The sequence below is a fragment of the Schistocerca americana genome, chromosome 2 (assembly GCF_021461395.2).
Source record: "Schistocerca americana isolate TAMUIC-IGC-003095 chromosome 2, iqSchAmer2.1, whole genome shotgun sequence".
NCBI lineage: Eukaryota > Metazoa > Arthropoda > Insecta > Orthoptera > Acrididae > Schistocerca > Schistocerca americana.
The window spans coordinates 311,345,406-311,364,143 of record NC_060120.1 but is presented as its reverse complement, the minus strand read 5'-3'; the positions used below and the strand labels follow the sequence as shown (position 1 = coordinate 311,364,143).

General features: G+C 38.2%; 1 protein-coding gene across 1 annotated transcript in view; it reads right to left on the bottom strand.

Moving 5' to 3' along the window:
• The window catches only part of LOC124595368 (cyclin-dependent kinase 8), a 59,932-nt gene that overhangs the window by 26,107 nt on the left and 15,087 nt on the right, over nt 1-18,738 (bottom strand). The window lies entirely within an intron of this gene.

Here is an 18,738-nt window from a genome sequence, read left to right as displayed (position 1 = left end):
GCTGCAGATCATTTTCGGTAAGTCCATACATTACTTCCGTCGCTTTTTCTTTTACTGCTTCAACAGTCTCAAATCTAGTTCCTTTCAAAGCTGACTTGACTTTAGGGAAAAGAAAAAAGTCACAGGGGGCCAAATCAGGTCAGTAGGGTGGATGATCTAAGATGGGAATGTTGTGTTTTGCCAAAAACGTCTTCACTGACAACGCACTGTGAGCTGGGGCATTGTCTTGGTGAAGGATCCATGACTTTTTTCTCCACAAATCGTTCCGTTTTCTCCGTACTCGATCACGTAGGGTAGCCAGGACGCTAATGTAGCAATGCTGATTCACTGTTTGTCCCTCTGGTACCCAATCAATGTGCACAATCCCTTTGATGTCAAAAAAAAAAACAATCATCATTGCCTTGAATTTAGATTTTGACATTCGTGCTTTTTTTTTGTCGTGGAGAACCAGGAGTTTTCTAATGCATCGATTGGCGTTTAGTTTCGGGATTGTAAGTAAAAAACCACGATTCATCGCAAGTAATAATATTTTGTAAGAAGGTGGGATCACTTTCAATGTTTTCCAGGATGTCAGAACAAATCATTCTTCGGCGTTCCTTCTATTCAATTGTGAGACACTTTGGAACCATTTTTGAACACACTTTGTTCATGTTGAAACTTTCATGAAGAATCCGCCTAACACTTTCCTTGTCAACTCCTGTTAACTCAGACACTGCTCTGATTGTTAAACGGCGATCTTGTCGAACAAGTTTACCAATTTTTTCAATGTTTGCATCAGTTTTTGCTGACAATGGTCTGCCAGTGCGAGTGTCATCACTGGTGTCTTCACGGCCATCTTTAAATCGTTTAAACCACTCAAACACTTGTGTTAGCGATAAACAATCATCGCCGTACACTTGTTGTAACATTACAAACGTTTCACTTGCAGATTTTCCTAGTTTGAAACAAAATTTGATGTTAACACGCTGTTCTTTCTGTACACTCAACATTTTCCGACGCACAGACAAAACGTCAACTACTTAAAACAGACGCCACGGGCAGACTGAGTGCAGGAGGCAGATGAAACTCGAGCAGTAGGCGGAGCGAGAGTCACGTGGCAGGCCACGCGACTTTCAGCCTTATTGCATTCGTTTTATTGTTTCACCAGTACTAGTCCGGTTTTTTTCTAGCCACACCTCGTATATCGCAAAGTGAACTGTTTAATAACCTAAAACTAACAAAACTGTATCATTATAGATCCCACTGATGATGCCTTAGAACAGGAGAAGGTGAAATGCGTATGGGATAAATAAAGTAACTAACAGCAATAAAAGGCAGTTTTATCTACAAAACAAGTATTTGTCAAACCTTTTATGTGACTGCCATAATTCTAGTACATTTTAATGGAAGTGGTGTACTTAATCTCTGCACCAAGTGTCATTGACATACATGTATTGTTTTCAGAGAAAATTGTATCTAAATCTAAAAATTTCATACTTTCGGGGATATACATTTAACCCTTAAATGCATGATTTTTTATTTCAAGCTGTAAAAATTACCATGTTTAGTTTATAGTGCCTACATTTCGAAAAAAATATTGAAAATTTTTTTAAATTAAATTAACAAAGCACTATTGTAGAAAATCGCTTTGTAGCTGATCAGCTACATTTTGAGTTAACACCTTACGAGCCACAATAAATGTGCTTATTTTGCTCCCTCAATTTTGACCAAATCTCTCGTAATTTAATTGTTGATTATGATTAAATACTTTGTATAGGAAGGGAAAAATCCTAAAATAATAAATAGGACATTAATGTTGTAAATATTGAGCATTTATTGTATATTTTATACACTTTTATATATGAACAATAAGGTATCTAGTTCCAACAGCTTTGTACCCAAGCATGTGATAATCACTTTACATGAAAAGTTTGAAAACAGTTCTTTTGTTTGTGCAAACACAATGCAACTGCACATTTATTACACTGAACCCAGGAAAATCCCTTGCATCCTGGCATTTTGCACCTCTGTCTCACTTGCAAGTACGAAGGCAAGTGACCTACTTGATCCAGCCTTACATCTTGTGGAGGTACATGTGCTGTGGGCCCCTTTGTCTTCTTAGCTTGTATTTGGTTTTCGAGTTCATTACTTGGCCTTCCACGTTTTGCTGAAGTTTGACCTGAGCGACACAAACAGTGAGCAATTTCCACTCGAAATTCGGAGAGTTTCATAGTTCTCCTAATCCCTTTGGTTTCTGCTACTCTCCTATACAACAGCCAGGAATTGACTACTCCCATGTCCAGGAGATGGTAAAACAATCTTATATACCATTTTCGACTTTTCACAAGAATTTTATGTCGACCCATTATGCTGTCAAGAAGGTCAACACCTCCCATATGTTTATTGTAGAGCTTAATTATTTGTGGACAAGGTATTGTTATTCTTGACTTTGTTTTTTTGTCATACCTCCCTGCTTCATGAATAGGCTGCTGTCCAGCAAGTGTAGAAAGCAACATCATACTCTTGTTATGTTTCCACACTACATTTGATATGTCGACACCATCCACTGTTGCGACGCGCTCTACTGATGCACCTCGTGCCATTTTCTTCAGCTCAGTTCTGAAGGGAGCTTGCAGTCTGGCACTCTGTTTCTTCTGACTGTCCCAAGTGAGTAAATTCCTTGTTTATGTAACCATACAAGCAGTGGCAGACTTGTGTAATAATTGTCACAGTACAGTTTGTGGTTCATATTTCTTGGTAGTATCCTACTGAGTCAAACTACAACATTTGCACTTGCTCCCAAGTCTTCCTCCCCAGTCACTCTTTTTTCTGGTTCATTTTCATCTCCAGTGAAAATCTCAAAATCGTAGGCATAACCAGATATGCCACTAACAACAAATAATTTGTATCCATATTTATGAGGCTTGTTTGGCATGTATTGTTTCAAATAACTTCTAGCCTTTGTTGAAGATATCTGTTCATCAACAGAAACACACTCCTCAACAGGTATTGTTTGAAACCGAGATCTCATCAATTCTATTATGGGTCTTATCTTGAAGAGTCTATCATGACCTTTTTCACCCCTGGGTATCATTGCACTGTTGTCATTGAAGTGAAGAAACTTACGTATTTGCTCATACTGATTCACTGTCATTGTTGTCTTGATCAGATGAGTACCAGTAACTTCTCCCCAGTAATCCCTCGTATTAGGTACATGAACTATTGACATTACGAGACAGATGCCTATAAATTTTTTTATGTCATCACAGGATAAATCTATTGGTCTATCAGGATTACACTGCACACTGTATCTATCAGACTCTTCGACAATTAGATCAAACAATTTAGATGGAAATATATGTTTGAAGAGTTGGTATGGAGTATTTAAGTTTATTACTTCTTCTGGTAACGAAATATTGCCATGAAATTTTGACTGCAGTTCGGGAATAATCAACTGTTTATCTTTCCAAACCACACTCCTGCTGTTTTTGGTAACATTTTTGCTGCTGCATGACAGTTTCAGAGCATTATCAGACAACTGTGACGTCGATTCCTTCATTATAACATCAGATTGTCTTGTTCCAGAAACATCTTCAGTCCTAATTACTGGTACTTGACTTTCTTCGTCACTACTGTCACTATCACAATCAACAGATTCTGGAGCAACATATGTCTCATCTTGAATGGAATCGTCAGAGAAACACTCAAGATCGTCATCACTGCTTAGTGGAATCTCTAACCATTCCATAAGCATTTCTTCTTGACTCTTTCGAGACATTTTTACGTCAGCGCCTGAAATGCAGTAAATGAAAAATGTAGCTGATAAGCTACATACACAAAAACAGGCCTCATTTCAAATCTATCGCAAAGACACTCGAATTAACTGTTTACACCACATCTACTTACGTTTTCAAAATGAAAAAGTAATTTTCAAACCCAGAAATCAGTGCACAAACACCAAAAACACACCTCAACTTTCCGCCAAAACACACACTTGGCAGTATGTCCACACAGCTCACTGTCGAACTGCTTCAGCTCGTCCTGCCATCTATGATCGCTATGAAGAACTACTAGAAACTGCAGCGGAGTGTATACACTTAGCTACATAACGAATTTGATCGAAAATGTTTCTCCATATGGAATAAATCGAAGAAATGAGGTCTGTAGCTTATCAGCTACAGTATGCATTAAAGGGTTAAAGTTTCTATACAGTCTTTTCAATTGATACTCAAAGTTAAAACTCGCCAGGTCAATAGCTGTCATCACTGTGGGTTTCTGTATCCTCCAGCATATGTTTGGAGGCCCTCTGTTCAATTCTGGATTTTTTTTTTTAAGTAGGGCATTTTTCTCAGCATCTCGCACCCTCAGCAGGTCAACTGATAGAAGTGCATTCTTCATGTTCACCACAGGTTCTACACCCATACCAGTAAAAACTTTCAGCCTATTGGCTGACCCATCACTGAAACACAACACTGCATCCATGACACCAGTTTTTTGGGCTGTGAGGTCCACAAATACTATTTTAGGTAAATGTCCCCACACACAGCTACTAAGACTTTTATTGGGAATTTGAGTTCTTCCATGGATACATTTGGCAATCAAGTTTTTGCTAGCCAACTTTCTATAGATAAGTTTTATAACATCTACTATTGACATTGCTGGAGGATGGTTATCTCTATATCCATCACCAGTTATACCAGCGCTCTAATAGACCGTGACTCGGGGTTCTTTGAACAGAGAGAATGACAAGGGCCCTCTGTTACCTTTAAATTTACTACTACTGTTAAACTTTGTTAAACTGTTCATATTCACAATCTGCACAGATTAAATATGTTCAAATGTATATGAATTTCTAAGGGACCAAACTGCTGAGGTCATCAGTCCCTAGACTTACCCACTATTGAAACTAGCTTAAACTAACTTATGCTAAGAACAACACACACAGCCATGCCCGAGGGAGGACTTGAACCTCTGGTGGGAGAGGCCATGAAATCTGTGACATGGCACCTCTAACCGCGCGGCCACTCCATGCGGCAGATAAAATATAACTATAAACACAATAAGATTACTTTCTAAACTTAAGTATTACTTCAAATCACTATGATGCATAAAACAAAAACAGAACACTGAACTGATGTTTAGCTGTTACCTACATTCACTCAGCATCAGGTTAAACATTTTCCAAAGTAGTGGTCAAATAATATATATAGTAAAGACAAAGATAGGCTGCTGCAGCCGGGATAAACACAGCTCAATTGACAGGTGACAGAAGGGGGCATGTCATTGTTTAGAAATGCTCTTTCTCACCAATTAATATATACCAAACATAAAAAGCCATGCATATTCTGGTTCAGGAAGGAATGAGGTATAGCTTAACACAAAAAAAAATTGTTATTTTGGCAGATTTTCATTTCCTGATTCCCTTAAGTGGTATTTGAGTGATGTATTGCATCCTTTTGTTTAATTTCATTTATTATTTTTGGTAATTGACTGTCTCTGCAAATATGTCAAGATCAAGAAGAAATACTTTTTTCTGAGTTGTCAGACAGTTTGTGATTCAGAAGTAGACTCTACCAAACCAGAGAGTTTTGTAGTCAGTAAAGAGGGAATTACATGCAAAGGAGAAAACCATGACTGAAATGCCATCCCACAGTTTAGAACACATGGTGCAAATAATAATAGGCAGTACTATAGAGTCGAAGAAAGCTCTAAATGGGGTGGAAAGTAACTGTACAGCTGAAGTGGAGGAAAGGAAGTTGAGTATAATGGGATTACCCATGCAGCTGGTGGGGGTGAGAGGGGAGTGTGACAGGAAGCATACAGGAATCTTACAGATATGTACAGCAGTACTACAGGTAAATAACAGAATGGAGGAGGAAAAGTATGAGCAACTTGAAAATTACAGGAGAAAACAGGTGAACATGTTGACTAAAAACAGAAACTGATGCAACAAGGAAAGAAAGTAGGCAGTCTCATTCATAAATAAAGTCCTGCGAAATGGTACCTTTCAGAGACTGCAAAAAACGACAGACATCAGACCAACACACTTCTCAAGGACTACACTGATTTTTCTTCACTCATTACATCTGCTTCCATTGATGCACTTCATTTTGCAATGATAGAATGCAATTGTGAAAAACTTCCACACTTACACTTCAAATAATGAAACAGTTTATTTCAAACAATGGAAAATCCAGGATGGAATGTAGCAATATTATGATATTATATGTAATATAATGTAATGTAATATAAAATAATATAATTATATATGAGTCACGTGTGTGTGTGTGTGTGTGTGTGTGTGTGTGTGTGTGTGTGTGTGCGCCGTCATTTTTGACGCAGGCCTTACGGGCCAAAAGCTTTATTTGGAACAGTCTTTTACTTGTGCCTATCTGCAACTCAGCATCTCCGCTATATGGTGAGAAACAGGTTATTTATTTCATTTACCCAAAAAGTAACACCCAAAAACATCAAAGTAGTCCTTGATAGTGGAAATGTAGTTCCCAAACGTGTTGGACTAAAATAGAAAAATAAAACTTTATGAATAAAGACAGTGTAGTAATAACAAAAATGTTTTTATAAGTTACAGTCACTGACAGCCTGTGATGAAATGTCTGTCAATAATGATAAGAAAGGTTCAAAGATGCAACCAGAACAACCAAGAGCTCTGATCTGGTGAAATGGAAGCAGAGTTCCAATTTGTGTGGGTGAGATGTGCTTGCTTGTTTGTGTCTGAATTGTGTGTGTGTGTGTGTGTGTGTGTGTGTGTGTGTGTGTGTGTGTCTTTTCTGATGAAGGCTGTGGCCAAAAGCTATATGTGAGTGCCTTTTAATTGTGCATGTCTGCAACTTGACATGTCATCTTTATAGTGAGCAACTAGCTTAGCAGATTATGAAGAAACTGAAAGAACTTATGAGACATAGAAAATGATTTAGATAGTTAAATGTGATGAAATTGTAATCATGAAGGATGAGTGGAACTGGGTAATAGGAAGCGGAAGAGAAGGAAAAACAGAAGGAGAAAATGGACTGGGGGAACGGAACAAAAACAGGAAGCCACCTGTAGCACGGTGCATAATTTATAACACTTTTTTTAGAATTTTGAAAGAAAGTTGTATATGTGGAAGAGGCCAGGAGGTACTAGAAATTTTCACAGCGGTTATAAAACAGTAAAGCACATGTTTCAAACCAGATTTTAAACTGTAAGACATTTTTGGAGGCAGATGTGGATCCTGACATAATTTACTGTTTATGAACTGAAGACTGAAACTGAATAAACCACAAAAAGGTAAGAAATTCAGGAGAAAGGACTTAGATAAACTGAAGGAAACAAAGACTGCTGAGAGTTTCAGAGGGAGCATTAGGTAACACTGGACAAATCCTCGGACAACTCATGAGATATCGAATTTAATTGACAAAAGGAGAAAATATAAAAATGTAGCAAACGCAACTGGCAAAAGAGAATACAGAAGTCTAAAAAATGAGATTAACAGAAAGTGCAAAGCAGCTACGTAGGAATGGTAACACAAGGCGGCTGAAGCATGCATAACAAGGGGAGTGATAGATGCTGCTTATAGGTCAATTAAGGAGACCTTTGGAGAAAAGAGAAACAACTGTACAAAAATCAAGAGTGCAGATGGAAAGCCAGTACTAAGCAAAGAAGGTAAAACTGAAGGTCTATATAGGGTGTTACAAGAGAAATGGTCAATATTCAGGGATATAACAGGAACGATAATTCAAAGCAAAAAAGTCTAGTAAACTTGGGCTCTAAAGTGCATCTCCTAAGATCAAAACAAGAAAAAATGCCCAGTAAACATGGGCACTGAAGAGCAAGAGCACTTATTCATCTTCATTACTGTGAAACACATCTCTTCTAGTGAACAAATGTTCATAGCTCTTAACATATGCATTTTAGAGCCCATGTTTACTCAACATTTTTTCTTATTTTAGTTCATACTATCTCCTCCCCAAATACAGAAAGCAAAGAGCTTGCAGTAGAAGAGATTTTTTAATGGTGTCAAAGATGAAGAAGTGCTCATAGGTCTCAAAGCATGTATTTTAGACCCGTAGACTCTTTTGCTTTCAATGGTCATTCCTGTCATGTCCCTGAATATTGACCATTCCTTCTGGGATAGCCTCTATACGGGAACAAGCTTGAGGACAATGTCATCAAAAGAGAAGAAATAGGTGAACATGAGATAGGACATATGATTCTGTAAGGAGCACTAAAAGACCTAAGTCAAAACAAGGCCCCTGGAGTAGATGACGTTCCTACAGAATTATTGAGATTCTTGTGAAAGCCAACCATTATAAAATAATTCCAGCTTATGTGCACAATATATGAGACATGTGAAATGCTCAGATTTCAGGAAGAATTTAATAATTCTAATTCCAAAGACACAAGGTGCTGACTGGTGTGTATACTACAGATCCATAGTTTAATAGTTAGTTGCATGTTCCACGGATCATAAATCATAATGATGTGAAATAAGTAATTTTACATACAAATTGCAGATTAATTTGCACACATGGCTAAATGCTGAGTAATAAGTCACAGTCACAAAACATTGATACAAAATGTTTACAAACTCAAGCAAAAAACTGTACAGGTTGACCTTGGTGGAAATAAGTTTGTGTTCCAGAGAAACGTAGCAACACATAAGGCAAGACTAATCCTGAGGATTATCTTAGAAAATTGATTGAAGAAAGGCAAATCTACATTTTGCCATTTGTAGATTTCAATGTGGACTGCACTAAAGTTTTTGAAATTTTGAAGGTAGCAGGTATAAAATATAGTGACTGAAAAAATTATTTCCTACTTGTATATAAACCTGAGTGCTATTACAAGAGTCAAAGGACATGAAAAGAAAGTCATAGTTGAGAAGGCAGTGAAGGACTGTACCCAGTCCCCTATCAATCTGTAACTTGAGCAGGCTGTGTAGGCAACCAAGAAGAAATTTTGAAAGGGAATTAAAGTTCAGGGAGGGGAAATAAAAACCCTGTTTTGCCGATAACATAGCAATTCTGCCAGACAGCTAAGGACTGGGAAGAGGAGTTGAACAGGAAAGAAAATGTCTTGAAACAAGATTACAAGATGAACATAAACAAAAGTAAAACAATGGTAATAGAATGTAGTGAAAGTAAATGCTGAGGGAATTAGGTTAGGAAATAAGACACTCAAAGACGTAGATGAGTTTTGTTATTTGGACAGCAAAATAACTGATGATGGATGAATTTGGGATGATGTAAACTGCAGTCGGGTAATAAAGAGAAAAGCATTTCTGAAAAAGAAGAATTAGTTACCATCTAATAGTAATTTAAGTCTTTTCTGAAGGTATTCGTCTGGAGCATAGCCTATTATGGTAACGAAACCTGGATAATAAGCAGTTCAGACAAGAAGAAAACAGAAGCTTTCGAAATATGGCAGTAAAGAAGAACACAAAAGATTGGATAGGTAGATCAAATGAGGAGATACTGAATCAATTTAGGGGAGAAAAGAAGTTTATGGTGCAACTTGACTAAAAGAATGAATAAGTTGATAGAATGCATCCTGAGTCATAAAGGAATTGTCAGTTTGGTAGTGGAATGAAGCTTAAGGGGGAGGGAGGGGGGAGGGGAATTGTGGATGAAGCTTGAAAACAATGACGTTCAAAATGGATGTAGGTTGCGTTAGTCATGCACACGACAGACTAGCACGGAGAGCTGTTCCAACCACTCTTTGGACTGAAGACCACAACAACGACATAACTCTAGCTGTAAAAAGGTCTCCGAGAGAAACCACTCACACAATAAAGAATAAATTGAACAGCAGCTTAAAAGTGTTACACGATGTTATTGCTACATCCTAAAACTATAGATAATGTCTATGTAGACACATTAGTGAAGTTCTATCTCCAGGGACAAACTGACTGCAAGACATGTGAAAAAAGCTAAGAGTTATTTTATAAATTACAGTACACCAAAGTGTGTTCCGACAAGCAAGTCAATTTGTGTAAAAACATTGGGAAATTATGCTATCAGAGAAATACATTAGGAAATATATACTTCCATGTACTCCCCCACCCCTCCCCCAACTCCAATCCAATGAAAGAGTAAAGCCAGAGTTACGAAGATTTTGCAGGATATATTTCCGTGAGAGACACAACATAAACATACAGGAAAAGTATTAAGAATACATTGAGCTCATAATTAATAATATAGGCCACTCACTAACAGGATTTCTACTGTGTCGACATTTAATAAAGGAAAGGCCCTGGAGTATATCAATAAATCAAGTTGCATACACTCTAGACAGCAAATAGAGTTGGCAGAGAAGTTACATGCTGCAGGCTGAAACCTATGGAAAAAGAACTGAACATGATAAAAGAAAATACACACATCAAAAAAAGTTTTGCCTCACCTCAATTCCGAGAGTTCCGGAAACTGTACAGAAAATTGGAATAAAGATCAACATAAACATCATTTCCACCCTTTTTACTGCTCATGAAAACCACACATTGCATGTTGTACCACCAGTGGGACCTTCAGAGGTTGTGGTCCAGATTACTGTACACACTGGTACCTCTAATACCCAGTAGCACGTCCTCTTGCATTGACACATGCCTGTATTCATCGTGGCATACTATCCACAAGTTCATCAAGGCACTGTTGGTCCAGATTGTCCCACTCCTCAACAGCGATTCGGCATAGATCCCTCAGAGTGGTTGGTGGGTCACACATTGTCCATAAACAGCCCTTTTCAATCTATCCCAGGCATGTTTGACAGGGTTCATGTCTTGAGAACATGCTAGACACTCTAGTCGAGCAATGTCCTTATCCTGAAGATAACACAAGATGTGCACGATAGGGGCACAAATTGTCTTCCATGAAGATGAATGCCTTGCCAATATGCTGGTGATATGGTTGCACTATTGGTCAGAAGATGGCATTCACATATCGTATGGCCGTTACGGCGCCTTCCATGGCCACCAGCGGCATACGTCGACCCCACATAATGCCACCCTAAAACAGCTGGGAACCTCCACCTTGCCGCACTCACTGGACAATGTGTCTAAGGCATTCAACCCGACCAGGTTGGGTTGTTTTGGGGGAGGAGACCAGACAGTGAGGTCATCAGTCTCATCAGATTAGGGAAGGACAGGGAAGGAAGTCGGGTGTGCCCTTTCAAAGGAACCGTCCTGGCATTTGCCTGGAGCGATTTAGGGAAATCATGGAAAACCTAAATCAGGATGGCTGGACGTGGGATTGAACCATCGTCCTCCCTAATGCGAGTCCAGTGTGCTAACCACTGCACCACCTAGCTCGGTCAGTCTGACCGGGTTGCCTCCAAACACATCTCTGATGACTGTCTGGTTGAAGGCATATGCAACACTCATCGGTGAAGAGAACGTGATGCCAATCCTGAGCGGTCAATTCGGCACGTTGTTGGGCCCATCTGTACTGCACTGCATGGTGTCGTGGTTGCAAAGATGGATATCGCCATGGACGTTGGGAGTGAAATTGCGCATCATGCAGCCTATTGTGTACAGTTTGAGTCGTAACACAATGTCCTGTGGCTGCACGAAAGGCATTACTCAACATGGTGGCGTTGCTGTCAGTGTTCCTCCGAACCATAATCCATAGGTAGCAGTCATCCACTGCAGTAATAGCGCTTGGGCAGCCTGAGCGAGGCATGTAATCGACAGTTCCTGTCTCTCTGTATCTCCTCCATGTCCGAACAACATCACTTTGGTTCACTCCGAGATGCCAGGACACTTCCCTTGTTGAGAGCCCTTCCTGGCACAAAGTAACAATGCGGACATGCTCAAACCACGGTATTGTCCATCTAGGCATGGTTGAACTACAGACAACACGGGCCGTGTACCTCCTTCCTGGTGGAATGACTGGAACTGATCGGCTGTCGGACCCCTCCATCTAATAGGTGCTGCTTATGCATAGTTGTTTACATCTCTGGGTGGTTTTAGTGACATCTCTGAACAGTCAAAGGGACTGTGTCCATGATACAATATCCACAGTGAACATTTATCTTCAAGAGTTCTGGGAACCTGGGTGATGCAAAACTTTTTTTGATGTGTGTACTTATCAAAAAGAGGATTTAGAATTAGTGCAATCGCATTTTAATTCTACTAGTACCAATACAGGAAAATAGAAACTATTCCATATTTATATAGGTCCTTGCAGAATTAGGGATCTGAAAAGCCCCAAATAATGCAGCAGTAAATTGAAAAGAACATTGAGAGATATGTGGAAGAAGTATACAAACTTCGAAATTAATTTGTGCATAATTTATAATAATAAATATTTAAGAAAGCATCAATAATTTTAATACAAAACAACAAATTTCTAATGCAAGATAATCCGGGAATCATAATCTTAAAGTGGAAGCATTAAAAATGTGACAAAAAAAAGTAAAGTGTGCTCAACCCAAATGTTGCTTTGAATATGAATATCACAACACATTACTTGACGCAGTCTTATTGGAGGCGTTATGCCCTTGCTTTGTTCTAACTTCAGAATAGGATCACCCAGTCAGATGTAAGGAACCCTTTTATTTATATGAATCCATTCAATGGTGTGATCTAACTATTACTTATCAACAAGCAATCAATCATAATGAATAGTCTGAACCACACACTAAAAAAACGTAAAACTATCTTTTGGAACTGTTGGTTGCTTCGTTGTAAACTGAAAACAAAACAGAAAAAGCTGAAAACCTCTCAAACTCCAGGTCTAGAGACACCTACCAATATGTGAAAGAAGTGAGATGTAAAAACAATTACTTTTCTGTTTTGAAATTGTCTAACTCTTTCAAAAACATTTTCCTTTTCCTTATTCAGTATTTTGTCACAAGTTCTTGTTATAATCTATCTCAGTTAACAAAACTAATACAGCCTGTCCTACATTCTTTTGAAGAAGTTGACTGCTTTTTTTATCAAAATTTATGTCAGCTTGACATACAAGTCAAGTGAAGAAACACATGACAAATGAATTACTGAAGTATCTTTTACTACAGTCTAATGGTGCACTATAGATTACAGTACAACTCAATTCAACAAAATGATCATTAAGTAGACACACATTAATGATCTAAAATTTAATGAGACCCGTCTAGGTTGTTAGAATTACTGTCTCACACGAGGTACATTTACCAACTTCAAATCTACTGTTATCTGGAAGGTACTGTTTTCTGACATATAGATAATCTTTATTTCCAAATAAAAGTATGAGCACTGAATTTCTAAAATGCCTTTCATGTAAATGCAGTAAAAATTCTAGAATAACTTGATTCCTGGCTATGTTACACACAAATCTTTCTGCAATTGCATGGGTAGGTAAAGTGATAGAAATTCTAAGTACAGAATGCAGAGGATGCACAAAGACAAGGCACAAAACTGATGAAAACAGTTTAAGAACAAGAAAGTTACAAAATAGTTCTGTAGATGGAAAGTAGTTAATGCTGAAACATTACAAGAACTTCAAATATAATTTAGACTATCACTACAAATTAGGTGGAAGTAGGTTAGAGTTAGACATTTTGCTGAGGATAATATTATAAACAGAGACCTGTCCTTTGGTAGGGCAAGGTGGGAGAAAAAAAATTCACTAAGGAAGTACTGCAATTTGATCAGTTTCAACAGAACAATTGAGAAACATATGTTTTCTGTTACTGGGTTTTTCACTGTGATAAATTTCTACTTCAGATTTTTTTTTCTACAGCACACTAAGTTTTAGACAGAGAACAACTCAGCATTTACCCGAAATGATACAATGAAGATGTAACGCAACATCCAAAACATGAAGTTTCAAAATACAATTGCTGAGAGAAAGACTCCAAAATGCTGGTTGGTGTAGCAGGCCTCCTTCAGGGAGAGCACAGAAACAGGTGCCCCTGCTGTTGAGAAGTGACTGAAAGAGTTGGAAACAAATAAGTTGTCAGGTCTGGATGGAATCCCAATTTGGTTTAACAGAGGGTACTCTCTGACTATGGTTCCTTAATTAGCTTGCATTTATAGTGAATTTCTCGCCCAGTGTGAAGTCCCAAGTGAAAAATTGCAGGTGACCCTTAGATACAAAGAGTAAAAGAGCAGAGCCACAAAATTACAGACCAATCTCCTTAATATCAGTTTGCTGCAGAATTATCCAGCACATTCTAAGTTTGAATACAATAAATTTCCTTGAGACAAGAAAACTTCTGTCCACAAATCAGCATGGATTTAGAAAGCATCACTTGTGCAAAACTCTGCTTGGCCATTTCTCTCATGATATCTTACATCAGGAACAGGCAGATTCCATATTCCTGTATTTTCAGAAATCATTTGATACAGTGCTCTACTGCAGACTGTTAACAAAGGTCCAGGAATATAGAATATGTTCCCAGATACATTAGTGGCTAGAAGACTTCTTTACTGATAGAACTCTGTATGTCAGACTGGATGGCTGTGTTCACCAGAGATGCAGGTATTTTCAGGAGTTCCCCAGATAACATAAATGATCTGGTGTAGAGAGTGAAAAGAAATCTGTGACTCTTTGTTGATAATACTGTATTGTACAGGAAAGTGCTGTTGTTGAGTGACTGCAGGAGGATACAGGATGACTTAGACACAATTTTTGTTTCCTGTGATGCTTGCTCTAACTGTAGAAAAATGTAAGCTAATGCAGGTGATTGGGGAAACACAATTTTCAAATGTCAGAATACAGTATTAGTGGTGTGTTGCTTGGCACAATCATGTCAGTTAAATTTATGTGCTAAATTCTTCAAAGCGACATGTAAGGTCAGGAGTAAGAAAAGTGAACAGCCAAGCTCAGTTCATTGGAAGGATTTTAGGAAAGTGTAGCTAATTCCCAAAGGAGACTACATACAGAATACCAGTGTGACTCATTCTTGAGTACCTCTTGAGTGTTTGGGATCACTACCATGTCAGATTAAAAGAAGATATCAAAGCAATTCACATATCAACAATTCTACTGCCACCAACATACATTTTGCTTAAGGACCGTAAGGACAAGATAAGAGAAATTAGAACTCATACTTAGGCTTATAGACAGTCATTTTTTCCTCACTCCAGTTTGAAGATGGCTAATGAGCTCTGCAGTCACTTTAGCCACCTTAGTTTTGTGTTGTTGTGACACAATTCATGTTAGCATACGATGATCTCTGTTATTTGGTTTCAATTTGTGCCCACTATTACGTTTATATGATGATGTTTTTCCATGTTTTGTGTAGGCTGTCATGACTGTTGAAACAGTTGCTTTTGAAACATTCAATAAGTTGGCTGTCTTGGTTACTGATGCTCCAGCTAATCAGGCCCCCACAATCTGACCTCTCTTATGTCCTCAACCTCTGAATGCAAATACAAAGTGTGCACTACTCATTAACAACGTGCACTGATGCCTAGCCCGTACTGAACATGCACAGTCCAGTGTGACACGTGCCTTACCCGTGTTGTTGACCATCAAACACTACCATCCCATTACTACCACTGTTCACATTATTTTGCCTATCCCCTGTAGCTCATTCTGTGGATGCCTTATCATATATCTCCCACTTTGTGCAGATGTAATCAATGTCAGTACAAACACTGACAAGAGCCTTGGAATATATTTTAGGCAAAGGTGGGTTACAACAAATGATAATCTCCAACAATGGGACTCAATTGCATGCCACACATTCACTATCATTTGCTGATTAAATGACTTTTGCCATCTCTTCTCATCTTCATTAAATCCTTCACTGAACAGTTTAGATGAAAGACTTTGTGGTATCTTCAAGGTAAAAACGGCAAGAGCACTACAAGAGGCAAATTACAATATCCTAGTTATGCAGTTCACAAGCACACAATACCAATGAATATGAAGAACACAAGTACTCAGAACCCGCACAAGTGCTAGTCAAGGACAATATTTCACCTCCTCTGCCTAGAGGAGCAGCAGCACTTTTCTGATGCAATACTGTTTCTGGCTGTAGTGCCTGTCTATGGGTACGGGTGCCGGTCGCAACCAATACCTGGCACTATCCTCAAACTCCAAGTTTCAATGATGGTGGTACTGTAGACATACTTGTGAACAGTGTTAGGCCACAATAGGTTGATGTGGCACTTCTACTTTCACATACACACCATCTACTTGTCTGTCATTTTGCATATCCATTCTTTTAGCTTCTGTATAAACTGGAGTGACCGATGTTCCTCTTCCTGTCACACTGAACTATTAACAACATACTCAATGTAAAACCTACTAGAAATTTTGCCAAAGTCAGGTATTTTGCCCACTACGATTAGTATTAACAGTTTTTCAATAGCACAATTGCTTATTTTAATATCTCACTTTTGAGTGTGAACAGTGATCAACAATGGAAGGAAGTAAGGCAGGAAGATTGGGTTTAATGTCCAGTCGACACTGAGGCCATTAGAGACAGCATAAGCTCGGATTGTGCCAAGGACGGGGAAGGTAATCAGCCGTGCTCTTTCAAAAGAACCATCCCAGCATTTGCTTGGAGCGACATAGGGAAATCACAGAAAACCTAAATCTGGATGGCCGGATGTGGGTTAGAACCGTCGTTCTCCCGAATGCAAGTCCAGTGTGCTAACCACTGTGCCACCTTTCTCAGTAAGTTCAAAAATAGTTCAAATGGCTCTGAGCACTATGGGACTTAACATCTGTGGCCATCAGTCCCCTAGAACTTAGAACTACTTAAACCTAACTAGCCTAAGGACATCACACACATTCATGCCTGAGGCAGGATTCGAACCTGCGACCGTAGCGGTCACGCGGTTCCAGACTGAAGCGCCTAGAACTGCACGGCCACACCGGCCGGCTTTCTCGGTAAGTGACTAACAATGAAACAGCTAATACTTACTTGAAATCAATGGCTCCTTTGACTCCAGCAATGCTTAACTAACTATGGTTTTATTGGAGTTTGTATGCCCTTACCTTACTTCAACCTGTGACACGACTTAACCAGCTAGTTACATGGAAAAATAAGTTAAACATGGACTTGAAACCATGGTGCAATTGCGGATTTTTCACATAGACAAATAATCTATAAAGTTGAAATAAATCATAAATAACACAAAAATCTTAGGATTCAGTAAGAACTGAACCACGGATCCTTGGATTTGTGGCCTGATACTTACACACTTAGCCACAATTAACAATGGTATGGCAGTACTATTCTCACACGTGAATTAGCTTTTAAATGCCATCTGACTGTACTATTTAAAATTTGGTATGAAAGAGTTTGTTGGTATTTCTTATCCAATCAGGTGGCACACTGCTTAAGACACTGCAACCATATACAGGACAAGACGGTTCAAAGCCATGATGATTTTTATGATACAGTAATGGAAAGTCTTTGGTGGAAAAGAAATAATGAAAGGAGCATATGTAAACCTAACATACTCTGTTTAATAATATTTCAAAAATTTAAGCTACAGATTTATTGTTTTACATTTCCTAAAAACAGTGCTAAATCAGAACAGTGAACCCATTTCACCAAGCATAATGAATAAGTTTCACTTACACGTTTGAATTTTTTGTGTGTATTTAGTGTGTTTTATATTAATAAAACAGGAAAATATTAAAAATAAGAGTTTCTAATAACTGTTTTAACATATTGGCAAATGTTCAGTGACATAACAGAAACAGATGAACATAAATGCCAAATCAAGGCACAGATATATTGTCATAAACATAAGAATTTGTGCCTAACATCATTTTTCCTGAAAGTAAAAGTACCACAGGCACTAACATAAATAACATTAATGGCTGTTGAGTTTTAGTGTACTTACATCCGGCAGAGCTCCTTTGGCTCATACTGGTACATTAACTTGGCCAATAATCATCCTAAAGCAGAAAGCAATTGATAACTAGAACTCAAACTAGAGTACCTTTAGTTCAAATAACTACATAGTTTTTAAACATAAAGTTTAGCTTACAAGTGCAAAGATTTGTACCAGAAACATGATCTACAAACATTGTCATTTTACAGTTAGAATAATTCATACAAGTGTGGAGGAAAAATGTTAGCTATCGTTTCAGTCATAGTGCCACAAAGCCATAATCCGAAAGCACAAAATAAAACCAAATAAAATGGCTCACCTAGTTTCAGTAGCTATCAAATGTGCTTCACAAGTCAATATAACTTGTGGCTTCAAGTGATAAATAAATTCTCTTCATGAATCATGATAAAGGTGTTGGTCCATTTCTTCTACCACCATTTGCTCACAAACACAATTCATACAGGATGTATCAATTTGATTTCTGTACTCACAAGAATGAAGACATTTACATTGTAATATCTGGTCTCACTGTTGGAAATAGTTTATGGCTCAAGCAGCTAAAATGAACACATTTTTGTCTACATTATTTTATAGGTGGAATACCCAAAAATGTAGTGGGATCGACACAATACCAGCTAAATTACAGAAGAGAGGTGAATGAACAAAATGTGATGCAGTGTAGATGATTGAATCCATACAGCAACACATTCAAATAGATGACGATGGTGTGGATATGTCCTGGTCAAGAGAGGCAACAGATTTGCATTCCTGCTGTTACTAACCATAAGCAATATCTTGTATATGGATACAAAACATACATACATACATAAAGGTGATATAACTTTATACGATACTATGTAGAGATTTAAATATTTATGTGTTTCGTAGAATATTATGAAGAGTTTTCTCGGTCTGGGTTCAGCCACAAGTCATTTCATCCATAACAGTATAACAAAGATGGGAAGATTAGGGTTTAAGGTCCC